This window comes from Ochlerotatus camptorhynchus, unplaced genomic scaffold, assembly GCF_037179485.1.
Source record: "Ochlerotatus camptorhynchus isolate MF236.1 unplaced genomic scaffold, CSIRO-AGI_Acam_v1.1 ptg000514l, whole genome shotgun sequence".
Taxonomy (NCBI): domain Eukaryota; kingdom Metazoa; phylum Arthropoda; class Insecta; order Diptera; family Culicidae; genus Ochlerotatus; species Ochlerotatus camptorhynchus.
Window position 1 is genome coordinate 86,404 of NW_027040998.1, and position 15,269 is coordinate 101,672.

Below are 15,269 nucleotides of genomic sequence, written 5' to 3' on the forward strand. Positions count from 1 at the left end.
TTCGCCGCCACACGAAGTTGACTGTCTACAAGAGGCTGATTAGACCGGTGGTCGTCTAAGGCCACGAGACCTGGACTTTGCTCATGGAGGACCGCCCTTGGTGTTTTCGAACGCAAGGTGTTCCGTACCATCTACGGCGGAGTGCAGATGGATGTCGGAACGTGGAGGAGGCAAATGAACCACGAATTGCACCAGCTGCTGGGAGAACCATCCATCGTCCACATTGCAAAAAATGGGCGACTACGTAAGAATGCCACACAGCGACCCAGTGAAAATGGTTCTCGACAGTGACCCAACAGGAACAAGAAGAAGAGGCGTGCAGCGGGCAAGGTGGATCGACCAAGTAGAAGGCGACCTTCGGACCCTTAGCAGACTACGAGGACAGCAGACGACAACAATGCATTAGTATGATTGGTAAGGTAAGGTATTATAATTAAAACCTGTAATGGTCGATATATGTGCAGCATTCACGTACCAGGTGAATGGGTCACATTTTCCACGCAACCGAGCTAGAAGAGAAGTAGAACCTTTTCGCGATCGCTGATTGTCATTCTGCTAGAGCGTGTAATATTTGCATTTGACGTAACTATCGGTCATTAAAAGGGATTACGTAGTAGCTTTAAATTGAAAAATTGCCATCCCTCAATTTCATCACTCTGATTGCTGATTAAAGATCGACTGTCGTCGTTTGTTTTAATATCTTACGTAGCAGTACAGCAGCCAGGTTCAAGGTCTGTTAGGAGAAGACTATTTTTTTGTAGAACAATTAAATTCTTCTGGGAAAACAAGGGTTAGCACAGGAACGCTATCGTGATGATTCGTACTACAGGTAAACATGGACCGGTGTCAGATCGTGAATAAAATGCAAAAAAAAAAAATGAGAGTTGATGCGATGTTGCTCATCACTGAGCCGATTGGGTTGAGGTTGAGAGCAAATGTTGCTAGTGTTATTATAATAAGAGGAGACGCGCTGCTTCATGTGGTTCGAACGCGCGTTGCTTTTTCATGTTGCTTGCACTTGAGTGGTTTCTCGTTGGAGCCTCCTTGGAGTATGGTCGCAGTCTTTCCGCGTCTGTTGGCAAAGCCACACAGCTCCAGATCGTTTTGGTCGATGCGCGCGTTGTTCAGTTGTACCAAGTTTTGACGGTGTTTATTTTTTTATATTGCGAGTGGCAGTTCTTTTGTAGGAGTACTTGTCGTTGTAGGTTTACGTAATTGGTACCAAGGTACGTGAATGTGCTTCTGGTTATGGCTTGCGTAGCTCGACTAGTGCATCTGTGGGCATTGTTTTGTTGTTGATAATGAAAGGAGAAGAATTTGGCAGCGCAAATTTTATGAGAGAATAAAATTGGGATTTACTTTTTTCGGATGATAGCAGCGAGTAGTACTAGTGAAATTGAGTACCCTGCAGAAAGTGGTGTTTTATTACAACTTCCAGTGGTTTCAAATTATGGAAACAATTAAATCCCGTGCCGTGTAGGCATTTGTGCATTTTCAGTATACAGTGAAAACAAATGAATTAAAGTGAAAACATTCACCCCGGCGGCAGCTGTTGCAGACAACCGTGTTGAAAGATGATATTTTTGCTAGCTAGACCTAGCCTATAAAGCTTGAAGCATGCAGCACGGATGCAATTTCAAGTTTTCGAGCGATAAAAAAGCCTGTACGCAAGAAGGAAGGGAACCATCAGCCAACGGCCAGTGGAAGTGCATCAACAGCGATAGAAGTGTGTGGAGAGAGAAATCATGTGATAGAGCACAAAAAAGTGAAATGCATTTCGCGTGCAATTTGCCGTTTTACCTAGCAGCAGCATAGTTGTTATTTTCTACTGCTTTTGCGCCCGCCGCCAGCTTCGCATTACCAGACCACCTCGCCCGAGCCTCCCGCTGGAGATGAAAGCACTATATGTATACCTACACGGAGTTCAAGTTTGGAATTTTAAACATAAACACTTAGCGTACAGTGCGGAATGGAAAATGGAAATTTCTCGGAACGAATTATGATGCAGTTAGCAGTATTTTTCTAATGCATTAAGAAATTTAGCTTTTATTGGAACCATAGACGTTTCTCTTGTGTTAAGTCTGTGTGTGTTTGTTCTACACTCTATTTCGGTTTTCTATGGCCCTTATGTTTGATCGTGTGATCTCAAATTGCACCCAAAATTAATTAACAAATCTCAATAATAAAAAAAATAAAAAAAAAATGTACCCATCATGAATGACGGAAACATTGATGAAATGAAAATCACGTGAAAACAGAATCGATTGACACATTCTAAGGGACGTTACAATAGTTTTGCCGGTTTTTTTTTACAGTTTTTGTACTGTAACTGAGCAAAACTAAAAGTAATCCCCCAATATTATTGCAGATTTGGGAATTGCGTTAAATTTTCTATGATAATCGATCAAGATTTTATGATCTGAGTAGCTCAAAACGTTTTGGTGAGTACACCAACCCGGGATATGTAAGATTTTATTGAAGATTTGCATGAAAAGTATGCAAAATTTGCAATGACCAGGAAGGACACGCAAGATTTAGCAAGTTGTATTTTTACTCAAGCAAGAGTTGAAAAATCTAAATGCCCTTCTACAACAAGATCGCTGAGGCTTTATAATAGTGCACATGAAACACTTTTCTCGACTAGTTCTTCCGCTTTATAAAAGAGCAGAGTAAAAGCTGTAAAACTGCACATGCCTAAAACTAAACCTAGTTGACTGTAACAATGCTTCCAAGGTGACACTAGCACTGTTTATTAGCTGAGTATAAGTTGTTTAGTTTTTGAAAAAGCACTTTTGATGTTATACAGCAAGAGTAGTTGGTCGTGTAGAAACCATCACATGAGTAGTATATTTACTTTATTACCTTTGTTTTGCAGCTACAAGTTGAAAGTTGATTAAAATGTGCATAGAAGTGACATTAGTGCTGTTATTCAGTGCGACTGACAAGTTGAGTAATGGTTGTGAAAAAGTTGAGTAACCGCTCTCGAAAACTATTTTCCTAGTTTCTGCTTGCTATAGCTTTTTTTTTCTTTACAGCACAACGCTGGAAAAGATGGCTTATTAAGTTGGAAATGTTGGCTGCCCACAAGAAGGGGTTCTGTCACCTTTGTTGTGGTCACTGGTAGTCGACGAAATACTATTACAAGGATTTTAAATAATTGGTTTTGCCGATGTCATAGTAATCTTAAATCGCGGAAAATATGAACACGTAATCAGAGATAGGTTACAATATGCTCTTAATTTAACAATGCGGTGATGTGAAGATAAGGGGTTGTAAATAAACCCTCATAAAACTACTAAAAAGTGGAACGGCCAAAAATTGGTCAATCATGATTAAGTGCACACTGATAATGTTTTTGTGTAAATTATCAAACTTTATTTCTTTTTGAAATTCAATCACTACAAAACACAGGAAAATTATTTGATAAGATTTTGTACCGCTGTTGTATCAACCATGTTTGATGCTGAACGTAAATTCGCTTTGAACAATTTCTCATTTCCAACTGTTTTCTGAGTTTTCTTGAGGTTCCGCTTAATGATTGCACAATATTTTTCAATTAGCTGCAGCTGCGGAGAGTTTGGAGGGTTTTTATCCTTGGGTACGACTTGCACGTTGTTGACGGTATACCGTTTCTGAGCCATTTTCCCGTAGTGACAGAAAGCGAGGTCTGGACAAAACAGAACGGAACAAATGTGTTTCTTAAAAAAGGCAACAATCGTTTTTGCAAACTTTTCATAAATATCTTGATTGACAATGCCAGTTGTTGCTAGCGGTGCCGGTGGTGTAGTGGTAAGCGTGATTGCTTCTCACCCCAGCAGGCCTGGGTTCAATCCCAGTCGGCACCGCCGGGATGTTTTGAGGCATAACATTTCTGATCACGGAAAGGGGAAATAAATCCGTTGGTCCCCCGGTTCATGAGTTTGTTGGGTCGATAGGTAGGGTCCAGGTGCGCACTGAAAATAAAATTTCGTTTATACAACGAAATCGCTCGTTTGTTCTACGAATTTATTCGTTGTTTCCTGCAACGAAATAGATTTGTACATTGTATGAAGCTAGTTTCGTTAGAACTGCCACACTCGCTATCGCTACACCCAACCAGCGGGCCACAAGTGTTGGTTGTGGAAACCGAAAAATGTGGAGTGTGTGAGTGAGGATGGGTAAAAATAACTTCATCATTGGAAGGAATAAATATGACAAAAAATAAAAATAAGTTTCAGACCGGACTCGACTCATGAACCTTGCGATCGTCAGCTTTGTGCTTTATCCATCGCTCTATCTATGCTATGAGAAATGGTAAAGCTAAAGGCAACTCATGGAACGGTAATTCGATTTCGCTTGCTTTTTCTGCTGCTTGCAAGTATTTTTTTCTCTAACATAAAACCACCTCGACGAGTAATTTGATTTATTGTTGTAGCTCGCATGTATTGGTCAAACCGACAATATTTCTAAAAAAAAATGTCCCATCACCAACACACAATCAGCACTTTAGGAGACAATAAGTGCAGTTGTTGGTTTGATTGTACGAAGATGTATTTGTATATTATACGAATAAGGTGTAATATTGACATTGCGCCAGATGACAGGAAAAACGAATGTTTCGTACCATTTATGAAAGATATTCATTTTTACGAAACGGTTTTCAGAGAAATAACGAAAATACATTTTCAGTGCGGGAGCTGCTTCCTGGCGTCGGTAGCATTGGTGCTCAGCACGTAAAACAAGATCGACGGAAAACAAATCAAGGAAAAAAAAATGCTAGTTGTCACGAAAATTTCGCATTTCAGCCCACAGGTGCTAATCGTCTGCCAAACCAACTATTTTTTTTCGAGATCTTTGACAACTTTTTCTGGTTAAATTTATGTTGACCCTTTCCTTTTCTGGTAGCCGTGTAAACTCTTGACCTGGGAGCTGCTTGAAAACCACCTTGACGTATATTTATAACGATGGTTAATTATGACGCAATTAATTTTCTGACGCAATCAATCTGCGTGTGAATAATTTGGATTTCGCTAATGCGCGAGCAATATTTTGATACGCTGTTCCTCTTTATTATACTATTTACACATAAAAGGAAAATAAAAATAGGTTAAGTATCTGGGAGTAATTCTTGATAGCAAACTCAATTGGAACTTACATTTCGATCAAATAATAAGTATTGTAGCCTTACTACTTGCCCTATGGATAAGCAAAAAAAAAAAACATTTGGTAATATATGGGGACTGAAACCTAAAATGATCGATTGGATCTATAAGGCTATAGTAAGACCCAGAATAACATATGCATCATTAGTTTGGTGGCCAAAAACAAAAGTTAAATATGATAAAAAAAAAACTCGAAAAGTAGCAATGACTTGCTACAACTTCCATCACAGGAGCAATTAGTAGCACGCCCTCTAAAGCGCTAGATACAATTTTAAATCTTCTTCCCTTAAATGTTTTTGTGCAGTTAGAAGCTGAGAAAAACGCAAAAGAATAAAACAGGTTTTTGATGGGGACCTTAGGTGTTATCTCAGTATTTTGTATCTTTGAAAGGCTATTCAACGTCACTGAACCTATTCGCACCGAATGCAAATCAGTGGGACCTAATATTCAACCAGGATCAGTAATTTTCTACAATGATGGTTTCACATCACGCTGGGGTAACGGATCCTGGTGTCAACATATAAATATCTATGGGTAAATGGCCAACCGTATTTTAAGTTGAAATACAGGTAATTATTGAATGTGCCACGATTTGTCTACGTCGTTATTATAAACGTATAAATATATGTATCTTCTCTGAAAGTAATGCTGCCCTAAAAGCATTGAGGTCAGCTACTTGTTCTTCTAAACTGTTTTGGGAATGGATTCAATGACTACAGCAGATGCCTAAAAATTGTACAGTTAGCTTATTTTGGGTATCTGGACACCGTGGGGTTGCAGGTAATGAAAAGGCAGATTTGTTAGCAAGTTACATTTTTACCAAGGAGATGAGTACTTAAGGGGGTTTTGATAAGTCTTTAGTGGGAATGACACTGATGAAGACTGCACATTGTAGTCGAAATACGTACGTAAATGGAAGATAACCTTTTTTTGATGACTTATTTACCAAATTTCATTACTTCATTTTATGAAACATTCTGAATAGATATTTTTTTGATCTTGGCTGGAGGATAAACAGATGTTTATTAATTTATCGTTTTAGTTTTGGAACGCACGAGTTTCAACTTTTTACTTAGAGGACGAAATTAACGGGTAATGGGTATATGTTCAAGTTTTTTTTTTTTTAAAGTGTGTTCAAATATCAGCTTGTATTGATAGTAGGATTTGAAATTTCATTCGTTTTGGATTTCAAGCAGCCATGGACGTGAAAATGGAGCATGTCATAAATTCGTATACATTCGTGTGTTATCTTTTAGCATCTGAAATCTCTTCGAAAGAATGAAACATGTATATTTCGCATCATTATGGAGGCAAAAAGGAACCATGCGTGGAAAATCCGTTCAATATCAGGGCTTAGACACATTGCCAGTACTCCAAAAGGGCTGGAACTAAAAAAGGGAGAGAGATTTCATTGAATGATGGAATTAACTGATAAAAAAAATCATGCAAGCGTTCAATCGTTATGACCATTTTTAAAAGTGAAAGTAGTATGTCTTGTGGAATTTATAAGGCTGTTGTTTTGGCATAAATGTATTAGTGAAATACATGAATAAAGTAATTAACTTCCGGTTCATGAAGATCCCAAGCATCAAGGTTCAGTACACACATTGCTTAGGATTTTGTTTCCGTATGAGCCTAATGGCACAAGCCACAGAAATTTTGCCGATTTCCGTTAGATAATTTAATGGAAAAATTGCATCCTTCAACCCAGGTAAAGGCCAACTGATGTTGTCATCCTTGAGCAAAAAATTTACATTTTTTTCGTGTATATCTGAACCATTTGATAGTCTTCTAGATTTTGACAGCGTCTGAATTCCTAAAATATTTGTTTATGATTTAGGTATCATCTGCTTGAAGGTAAGATCTAATTTTTGTATATTACCAGTTCTTAAATTATTATTATTTCTGAGTAGTATCGGCTAGAGTTGGTGGATAATGAGTCACGTCAAGAGAAAAACAGTTGAACTCGCAACACAGTTTTCGAAAGATTCCCTTTCTTTTCACTTGGCAACAGAGGACTACTACATCAAATTCAAATGACTTCTCGCGAGCAAAAAAAAAATAGCGGCTGTTGTAAATCATTATATCGGTGATTTTGTCCAATCATCTTAACAAAAAATAGTAGAAATTCTCATTACAGATCGTTGCCAAACGTATCCCATGACAATTTAATGTTCACTGCGTGTTTATGATCATTTCTTTGATTATATTTTATATTTTATTTTATTTCGTGAACCTTTCATTTTTTACTTTGCACGATAGGTAGCCGGTTTGACAGTTCAATAGGTAGATTTGGCTTCACTCTTGGCGGGACCATTATACACCAACTCTAGTATCGGCTAATATAAAAGCTGAGTTTAAATTAAAAAGAAGTACTTCAAAATAATAAACCGTATCAGCACATCCAGGAGCTTATGGTGATGAAAATGTATAAATATATTTCACTTACTGAGGTGGTACTGAAATTCCTGCTTGAAGCACCCATATCCAACCAGAAGTCGTATAAAAATGTAAAGACGGTATCGTAAATTGCTACCCTTTAATTCAACATATGAAATGAAGAACGACATACATCGCATTATGTTTAAGTTAAATTGTATAGAACGCAAATGCGACTTAAATGCGATGAATAATATTTTCATCGTACTGTTTCGCACATTAAATCGGTCTTTTCAATATAAACTTTTCAATTTTAATTTGTTATTACAGATAAAATCGTATATGATGTAAAATCAACTTGATTAAAAAGAAATTAAAATTAGCAAGTTATGGCCCACACTTTTGTCCGTATAAGCATTTTTTGCATTTGGTATGATTTATTTGTTTGTAGAGTGTAGAGGTAGTAGTTGTCGCCTGTAAGAACAATATGTTATCATGATGTTTGTTTATTTATAACTTAAAAGAAGAGGTTGTGAAGTATGTGTTTGAAACATGAAACTAGTCAATTTCGCTTTCAGAGCTCCACAATTAGCGATCTTATGATTCGTGAGCGTTCACTCAGTGTGAGCGCTCGTGAGTCGTCAAATCGCTGATTGTGGCTATCTGAAAGCGAATTTGACAGGTTTTATGTGTCAAACTCGTGCTTTCAATCTTGTCCTTGTTTCTTACAAGTACAAAATATCATTATAATATTTAATGTTTCCAAAATTCTGAAAATATTTTTTTTAATAGCAAGTGGGTGGAATCAAGCCTTTATATGGGTATACATTTCAACTTTAACTTTCAAATCGATTGGCTATCGAAAATCAAGCTGGATTTTAATCCATTCTACACATCTGTAGGGGATAAACGGATAAGTATGAACATTGTCTCTGTCAATCTTTTTAACGGAATCCCTTTATGAATAGCTTTTTGAGTGTGTTGGCTTATTTCCTTTTAATTCCTTTATAATTGCTCATCTTTTGATGTCAAAAGATAAGCCATTATATCGGAATTAAAAGAAAATAAATCCACACACTCAAAGAGCTCTTGATGATAGTTTGTGTTATTTTCTACATTTTGCTCCTGTGCTGCTTGACTAATAATGAAACAATATTTTATCCGCGGAGGGATCGCATACCTCGTCTAATTTTACGTTCATTAGTTTTTCGGTCATAATTCTAAAACGAAAAAAAAAAAATACCTACCGCTCTAAAATTTTCATTAGTAAGAGAAAAGATTTTGTTAAATTTCATTAGTTGTAACATGGTTTTCTTCGCGATTTTCTGCCACCGAAAATATTTTTCAGATTTTATTTTTCATGGATTGCTGAGCCAATTTTCTTACTATTTCACTGAACATATTTTCTTTGGTATTTGTTTCATGAGATATGGATTTTTATAGTACATTCAACAATCCCGTACTTGATACTATGTATATCGATATTTTCCAAAGTCCTATCTATTTTACAAGCATCCCTACATCCGTAGCTCGTTATTTCCCTAACGCGATGTGACTTGATTTAGTCGCAAGGAAACATAACCTCCCTAAGCCAATTTTTTTTTTCTGATGATTCCAGATAAAGTCGAATAAGCCAATTTGAGTATTGAGATAAAAAAATACCTTAATTGTGATAAATTAAAAAGGTTTTACGTCAAGAACTTAAACATATTTCATTATACACAATTGTTTATTTCATATTAATGTTATCTTTTAACATAATTTTAAACTTTTTAAAATAACTTTCAATTCCGTTTTAAAGTCTCCTCTAAATAAACTATTTAATTCTTGGCTTGTATGACTCGTCAAACCATGAACTGTACCTGTGGGCAAAATTTCATAAAATTCTCAAACCCATTTTGCCCAAAAACAAAAAAAAACTCCATCACTTTTAGTGCTGTTGTAAATTATTATTTTACACTTTAACAAATTTTAGGTCATTCATGACTTGTACGAGAGTGAGATTTTGCACTCGTGACCATTAGCGTGAGAGGCATGGATGCTAACCACTATGCCAAGCGTTTCCCCCAGGTGTTGTGAATTGTTTCCCGCAGGTTGTTTAGATCCTCGTTCTCGTTGATTTGACTCACCTCATAATAGAGCGATTTAATGGTAGAAGAAAGGAATTAATAAACATTTTCTATTGACTCCTTATTAAAAGTACAGTGGTTGCATGCATGAACCAAATTTACACGGAATCGACACAAGAAAACAAAATGCAGATTGCCCAGACTTTGTTTTTCGGTTCAGAGTCGAATAACAAAAAGCAGCGGTCCCTCAGTGATGGATTATGTTTAGCATGCAAACCGTAGCACGAATCTTTATTTATAGTGCAGGACCGGCTGACACTCGTTCGAATTGGATTGCAAAGCGACCAGCCAAGTCATGGTCTGGTACCGAGATCTTGTTGTTATTGTGTGTTGATATTGGGATAGCGAAAGTGACGTGCTTTGAGTATTGAATCCTGTAATTCTTTACAATTATAGACAGTTAAGATATTCAACATCAATGCATAGCGGGCACATTCACCAAGTAGATTCTCATTCACCTGGAAATTTTTACGTAAGCTATCGCCTGATTGCCGCGCATCGGCAATTGTTCGTGACATTTTCTTCACCTCAAGGGTCTGACGACTAATAGCCCCTTATTGTATAGCCCAATAGTTGTTTATGAAGGATAGCGTTACGGATATAATCAGGGAAACTTTTGCACGTTTAATTACCTTCGATGGCATGTGTAGAGCCTTCTCGTGTGTCAATAATTCAGCTGGTTAGAATGTACGAGAATGATCATTACATTAGTCAGATGATTAAACCGTAGCACATACGTGCGCTTTTTTAGAGACATAATGGTCAGTGGTGCTTTGAAATGATTGACTCTAGGCATGAACAAAGTAGCTAAATGGCCTTCTTGCGTTTATAATAAAAGCTTTATAAATTTATCATTGAAGCAGGGGCGTAGTGAAGGTTTACTGTGTCCTTGGCTATTTTTTTAAAATGATGCCCCTTTACAGTTAAAAAAACAATGATGACGGCGTCATTGGTTGTGTGGTAAGCGTGAATGTTTTCTCACCCAGTGAGTCCAGTTTCAATTCCAGCCGTAGTCGTTGAAATATTCTTAGGCAAAAACTCTCCGGTCACATCTTCCTTCGGAAGGAAAGCGAAGCCTGTGGTTCTGGCCCATCAGCAACACATGGGTTTGATATTAAGGGTCCAGGTGAAGTCACTTCCTTTGCGTTGGTGATTTCCATTTACGTGCCGGGTCAGATACATACCGAAAATAAACAAAGAAAATCGTTAATAAATGTTAAATAACTTGAACTGATTTCATAGTCATTTTTCCTTGGAATTATTATGGAAATTCCCTTGGAAACAATGTCTCGTGATCTTTAGTGCTCTTGTCAGAATTTTCTTAGAATTGTGGTCAGAAATTCATAGGAATTGTCATTTGAATCATCTTTGGAGCTCCCTTACTCAAAATTTGGAATGGAATATTCGTGGGATTCTCCTTACAATTCCATTGAAATTCACCTCATAATTATCATGTACTTTTATTCACAATACCCTCGGAATTCTTCCAACAAATCACCTGATATTATCCTCGCAAAGCCCATTGAATACTTTCCAGAATTACTTTCAAACTCTCAACGGAAGTGCGTAGGAATACTTTCCAGAAATCCCTATGAGTTATCTGCAGAATGTCCTTGGAATGACCGGGCGTACGTTGATTAAATGTCATTGAACCTTTTTGAATTCGCTCCTTTACCTTGTCTCTCTTAGCGGGTCTCGTTTTCAGCAATTTACTTCTTTTTTTTTTATCTAGTTCGTATATTTGGAAAGCTCAATAGCGTTAGCTTTATGGAGCCGATAATTAATTGTTCATTGTTTGCAACAAAATTCACTTTATTCTATGTCCAGTGTTGGGCCGAATACTCGCTGCTTACCCGAGGTAAAAGGAGTACATTGTCAAAGGTTAGGTTATCTTTATTAACGAGACTTTCAGCCAGAGGCTGGTTCATCTCTTACATTGTCAAAGGAGAGGATCAGGGGAGGAGGTTGAGAGTGGGGTTTTGTTGTCTCATCAGAGCGTTGTTGCCAGTAAGAATGGTAGTGCGGTTCTAGATTCGTCTGGAGTTCGACCGGCTATGGAGACCAATAGGAGACGATTAGACGTGGGGACAAGACAAATAAGACTAACAAACAAAAGTCAAAGCCTATTTGCTTTTTTGTTGGTATAACATTTCATACCGAAGATACCTTATCTTTTTTGATTGTATTTATATTTTTCATGTAGATTTTGACCGTGTTATTCAAATGGGTACCCTGTCGAAACCCGATTTAATGGCCTGCGCACAATGTGTATATCGGATTTGATACACTGTGATAAATCGGCAGGCTTCAAAGTGTCGAATCTACTAGGGGATGTCTTCAGACATTTTGTTTGTTGCTAATTGCTTGTATTACTACCCTGTAAGTTTATGTTTCTGTTGAATCGTATCAAATCTTTGACGCTCATGTTAAAAAGAAATTCCAATGAAAAGAATGATAACTTTAACCTCTCACCCTTGTTTTTTAACGGGAACCTCAACGCTTGGTGATAGTTTTAGAGGAACTTATTAAAAAAATTCCAAATCATTTCGATATTTAAATTTATTCTAATTTGCATGCATTTTCATTTACACATTTACACCATCACCATACTACATACTACTCATATACTATTTTGTTATTTTATGTTCATATTATTATAATGTAGCCAAAAGGCAACCGCTGACTATATTGAAGTACATATCTATTTATGAAGAAATATGAACAAGAGGCTAATTTGAAAGTATGCAATTGGTTTCTGTTGTCGTTGAAACGTGATACCTTTACGTTTGTAGAAATTTAGGCTTCGTACACAAATTACGTAATGCATGGAGAGGGGTCACTCTTTCGTTACTTTGTGTTACATAGGGTGGAGGAGGGGTAACGGGAAATGTTACGTAACAGATTTTCCAAAGAAAAAAAAACAGGTGTGAAAAAAAATACTGTTTAATAAATCCACGTGCCTCTTGTGCATTGTTGGCAAAATCAGAAATCAATTGATATTTTTCCGGTCTCATGTGCTCGCAATTTCACGCGTAATATTAGAACAAAATATCATGCTTGATATTTATTTTACAAGCTCCATTGATATTGTGAGACTATTCACAACGTGCAAAAATCAAGCTGACAGTTGACTCGACACAAAAATGATTCCGTTGCACATCGTTTTCAAATAGCGAATTCGTTTATTATCGGGGTTAACACCAGTTCCAACCCAGTGCGAAACTGAACTTTTTGTCAGTGTGAACCTAAACCTGAGCTAGGTTTTAAAAACAAACGAGCAAACTGACATTTGTCAGAAAACAAGCAGACCCAATCTTAATACCCGATCCAGGTTGGAACTGAATAATAAACGAATTCGGTAATAGAAACAGAAAGTATAGTATGCTATCTCTTTTTACTCTTCACTGATGGCAGACACGAAGTGACTGCTGCCAGCAGTTATGGCAGTTTCGGTTGCATTCGGGTGTAAAGCAAAAATCATGAAACTCAATATTACCACAGTTTGTTGAGATTTGCAGCTGCTGAGTTTTGTTAGCTTGATATTCCTAGCTGCGATATCACAGCTTGCAAAATCAACCGCAGTTGTTTGCTTGTTGATTTTTGTCCACGAAAATCAAGCGTGATGTTGGGCGTTTGTGAGATCTGATTTTTTGATATTTTTCCAACACTGCTCTTGTGCGAAAGCTTCATTGACGTTATCACAATTATTTGTACATGGTGTGGCAATTGAACCAACAATCAATTCGAAAGTAACGATTTTAAATTGGCTCATTACTTGACTAGCCTATTGGTCCCAAGCAAATCGATTAACATATCCCATTCTAGTATAAATTCCAGTACTACACTATGTTTGTTTTGATTCGCTATGAAAGTTTGACAGATAAAATGAGGGGTTCGTAGATTTTCCAATGTTTCGAGGGGCGCATCGATTAGCTTGGGACCGAAGAGCGTACCAGAGCTAAGCCAAAAAGTTGAGCACGTTTCTTCGGAACCTTCTGGTCTTAGAGTTACCTCTATGATTGAACTGCAACACATTTGATATTTTGCTAAATAATTCGAATTATACTATTCTTGAGATATGGTGTAATATAAAGACTGGAGGATCAGTAGAATGTTATTTAATGTGATCTTCAAGGTCAAAACAAACTAATTTTAAAGTCGCCTAGCAAAAAACCAGAAAAATTACAATGATTTTGATTTGACATAAATTTATTTTGTTAAGTACTACTGAGCGATTTTCACTAGCGGGATTTAAATAAAAATAGTTTTTTTTTACATATAATACATTGCAATAAGAAGTATGATTTTATTTGTTGGCAACATAGGGTAGAGCGCTACTTCGTCGTAATCGCCCATTTCCGTTCTATCGATCAGAAAAGATCAATAATATCAATGATTTCAGCGTGCACACATCAATAATAGGATTGTTCCGATGCGCTAGTTCATTAGCTACAACATAAACCCTGTTAGAGCGCATTGTATGAATATTTACGGTCATTGTTCTCAAAACAAAAGAAGCGCTATTAGTTAATCCCCTTTTTCTACGTTTATCCGTAGGACGAAGAAAATCTAATGGCGTTTCAATGCGTTAGGACGGAATTGAAACTTCGTAGAACGAATTTAGAATCAAGAAGCAGTATTAGATTTTAAACAATATCTCAACAATTTGTGACTCTTTATCAAATCCAATGGTACGTATGGAAAGGTGAATAAATTTAGAAGTCATCTTTGACGGAAATACTTCATTTTTTGTTTGAACTCGTTCAGAAAAGAGAGGTAAAGCTCGGCTTGTGCTTAGTAGGACAGAAATTAGTTCAAAAACCCTACTAATTAATGATTCTTTTCCTGAATTCTGAAAAGTTAAAGTTTATGAAAAATACAACCAACTTTAAACATTGTCCGTTTTATTGTGTGTCACTTCAATAAACCTCGCCCTGTAATTGAACATTGCGGAAATAAAGCGACTCTTTAAAAGAAGGAAATGGGGAGTGAGTTAGTGTTACGTAATTTCAGAGAGAGTCTTGTCAAGTGTTAATTATTATTACATAGGTACATAGGACAAAACCCAGATTTTTTAAATTATGTATTCTATTACTGTTAGCAAGGTTTTTGGGGCACCATTCAGTAATGCAGTCTATCATCTGTTGTAAAATCACGCAGTCCTGGAGGTACCTTTAACCGTAAATATATTTTGACGTCATCGGTACTCAACAACTGGTAACCTGCTGGTAGTAGCCTGGATAGATCGTTGATGAAGAGCGAGAATAGTGTTCCATTTCAAAGGTAAAAATATTAACGTTCATGTGAATACACGTAGCTGAAACCACTACTTGTTGTTAACTTCAGAGAAACATCCAAAATCTGAAATTTAAAGGTTTATAAACCTAGTAAATCTTGAGATTTGTGCTCTTGAAATTGCGATGTCACACTAAAAAGGACTCTACAAGGAAAAACCTTAAGATTCCTATTAAATTTTCATCACGGGCTTTCTATCCTATAGATACAAACTTTACCAGCAACCGAGATCCGAAGAAACACCAATTTCAACATGCTGAAAATTTACACTGTTGTAGAGAATTTTTGTATACGACTGTCAACACACCGCCTGATGTGGGGAACT

General features: G+C 36.8%; 1 protein-coding gene across 1 annotated transcript in view; it reads left to right on the plus strand.

Moving 5' to 3' along the window:
- Nucleotides 1-1,037: 1,037 nt before the first annotated feature.
- The window catches only part of LOC135712901 (alpha-tocopherol transfer protein-like), a 28,655-nt gene continuing 14,423 nt past the window's right edge, over nt 1,038-15,269 (plus strand). Inside the window, exon 1 of the mRNA XM_065235999.1 lies at nt 1,038-1,226. The gene's annotated coding sequence lies outside the window, so the exon portion shown is untranslated. The remainder of the gene's footprint in view (nt 1,227-15,269) is intronic.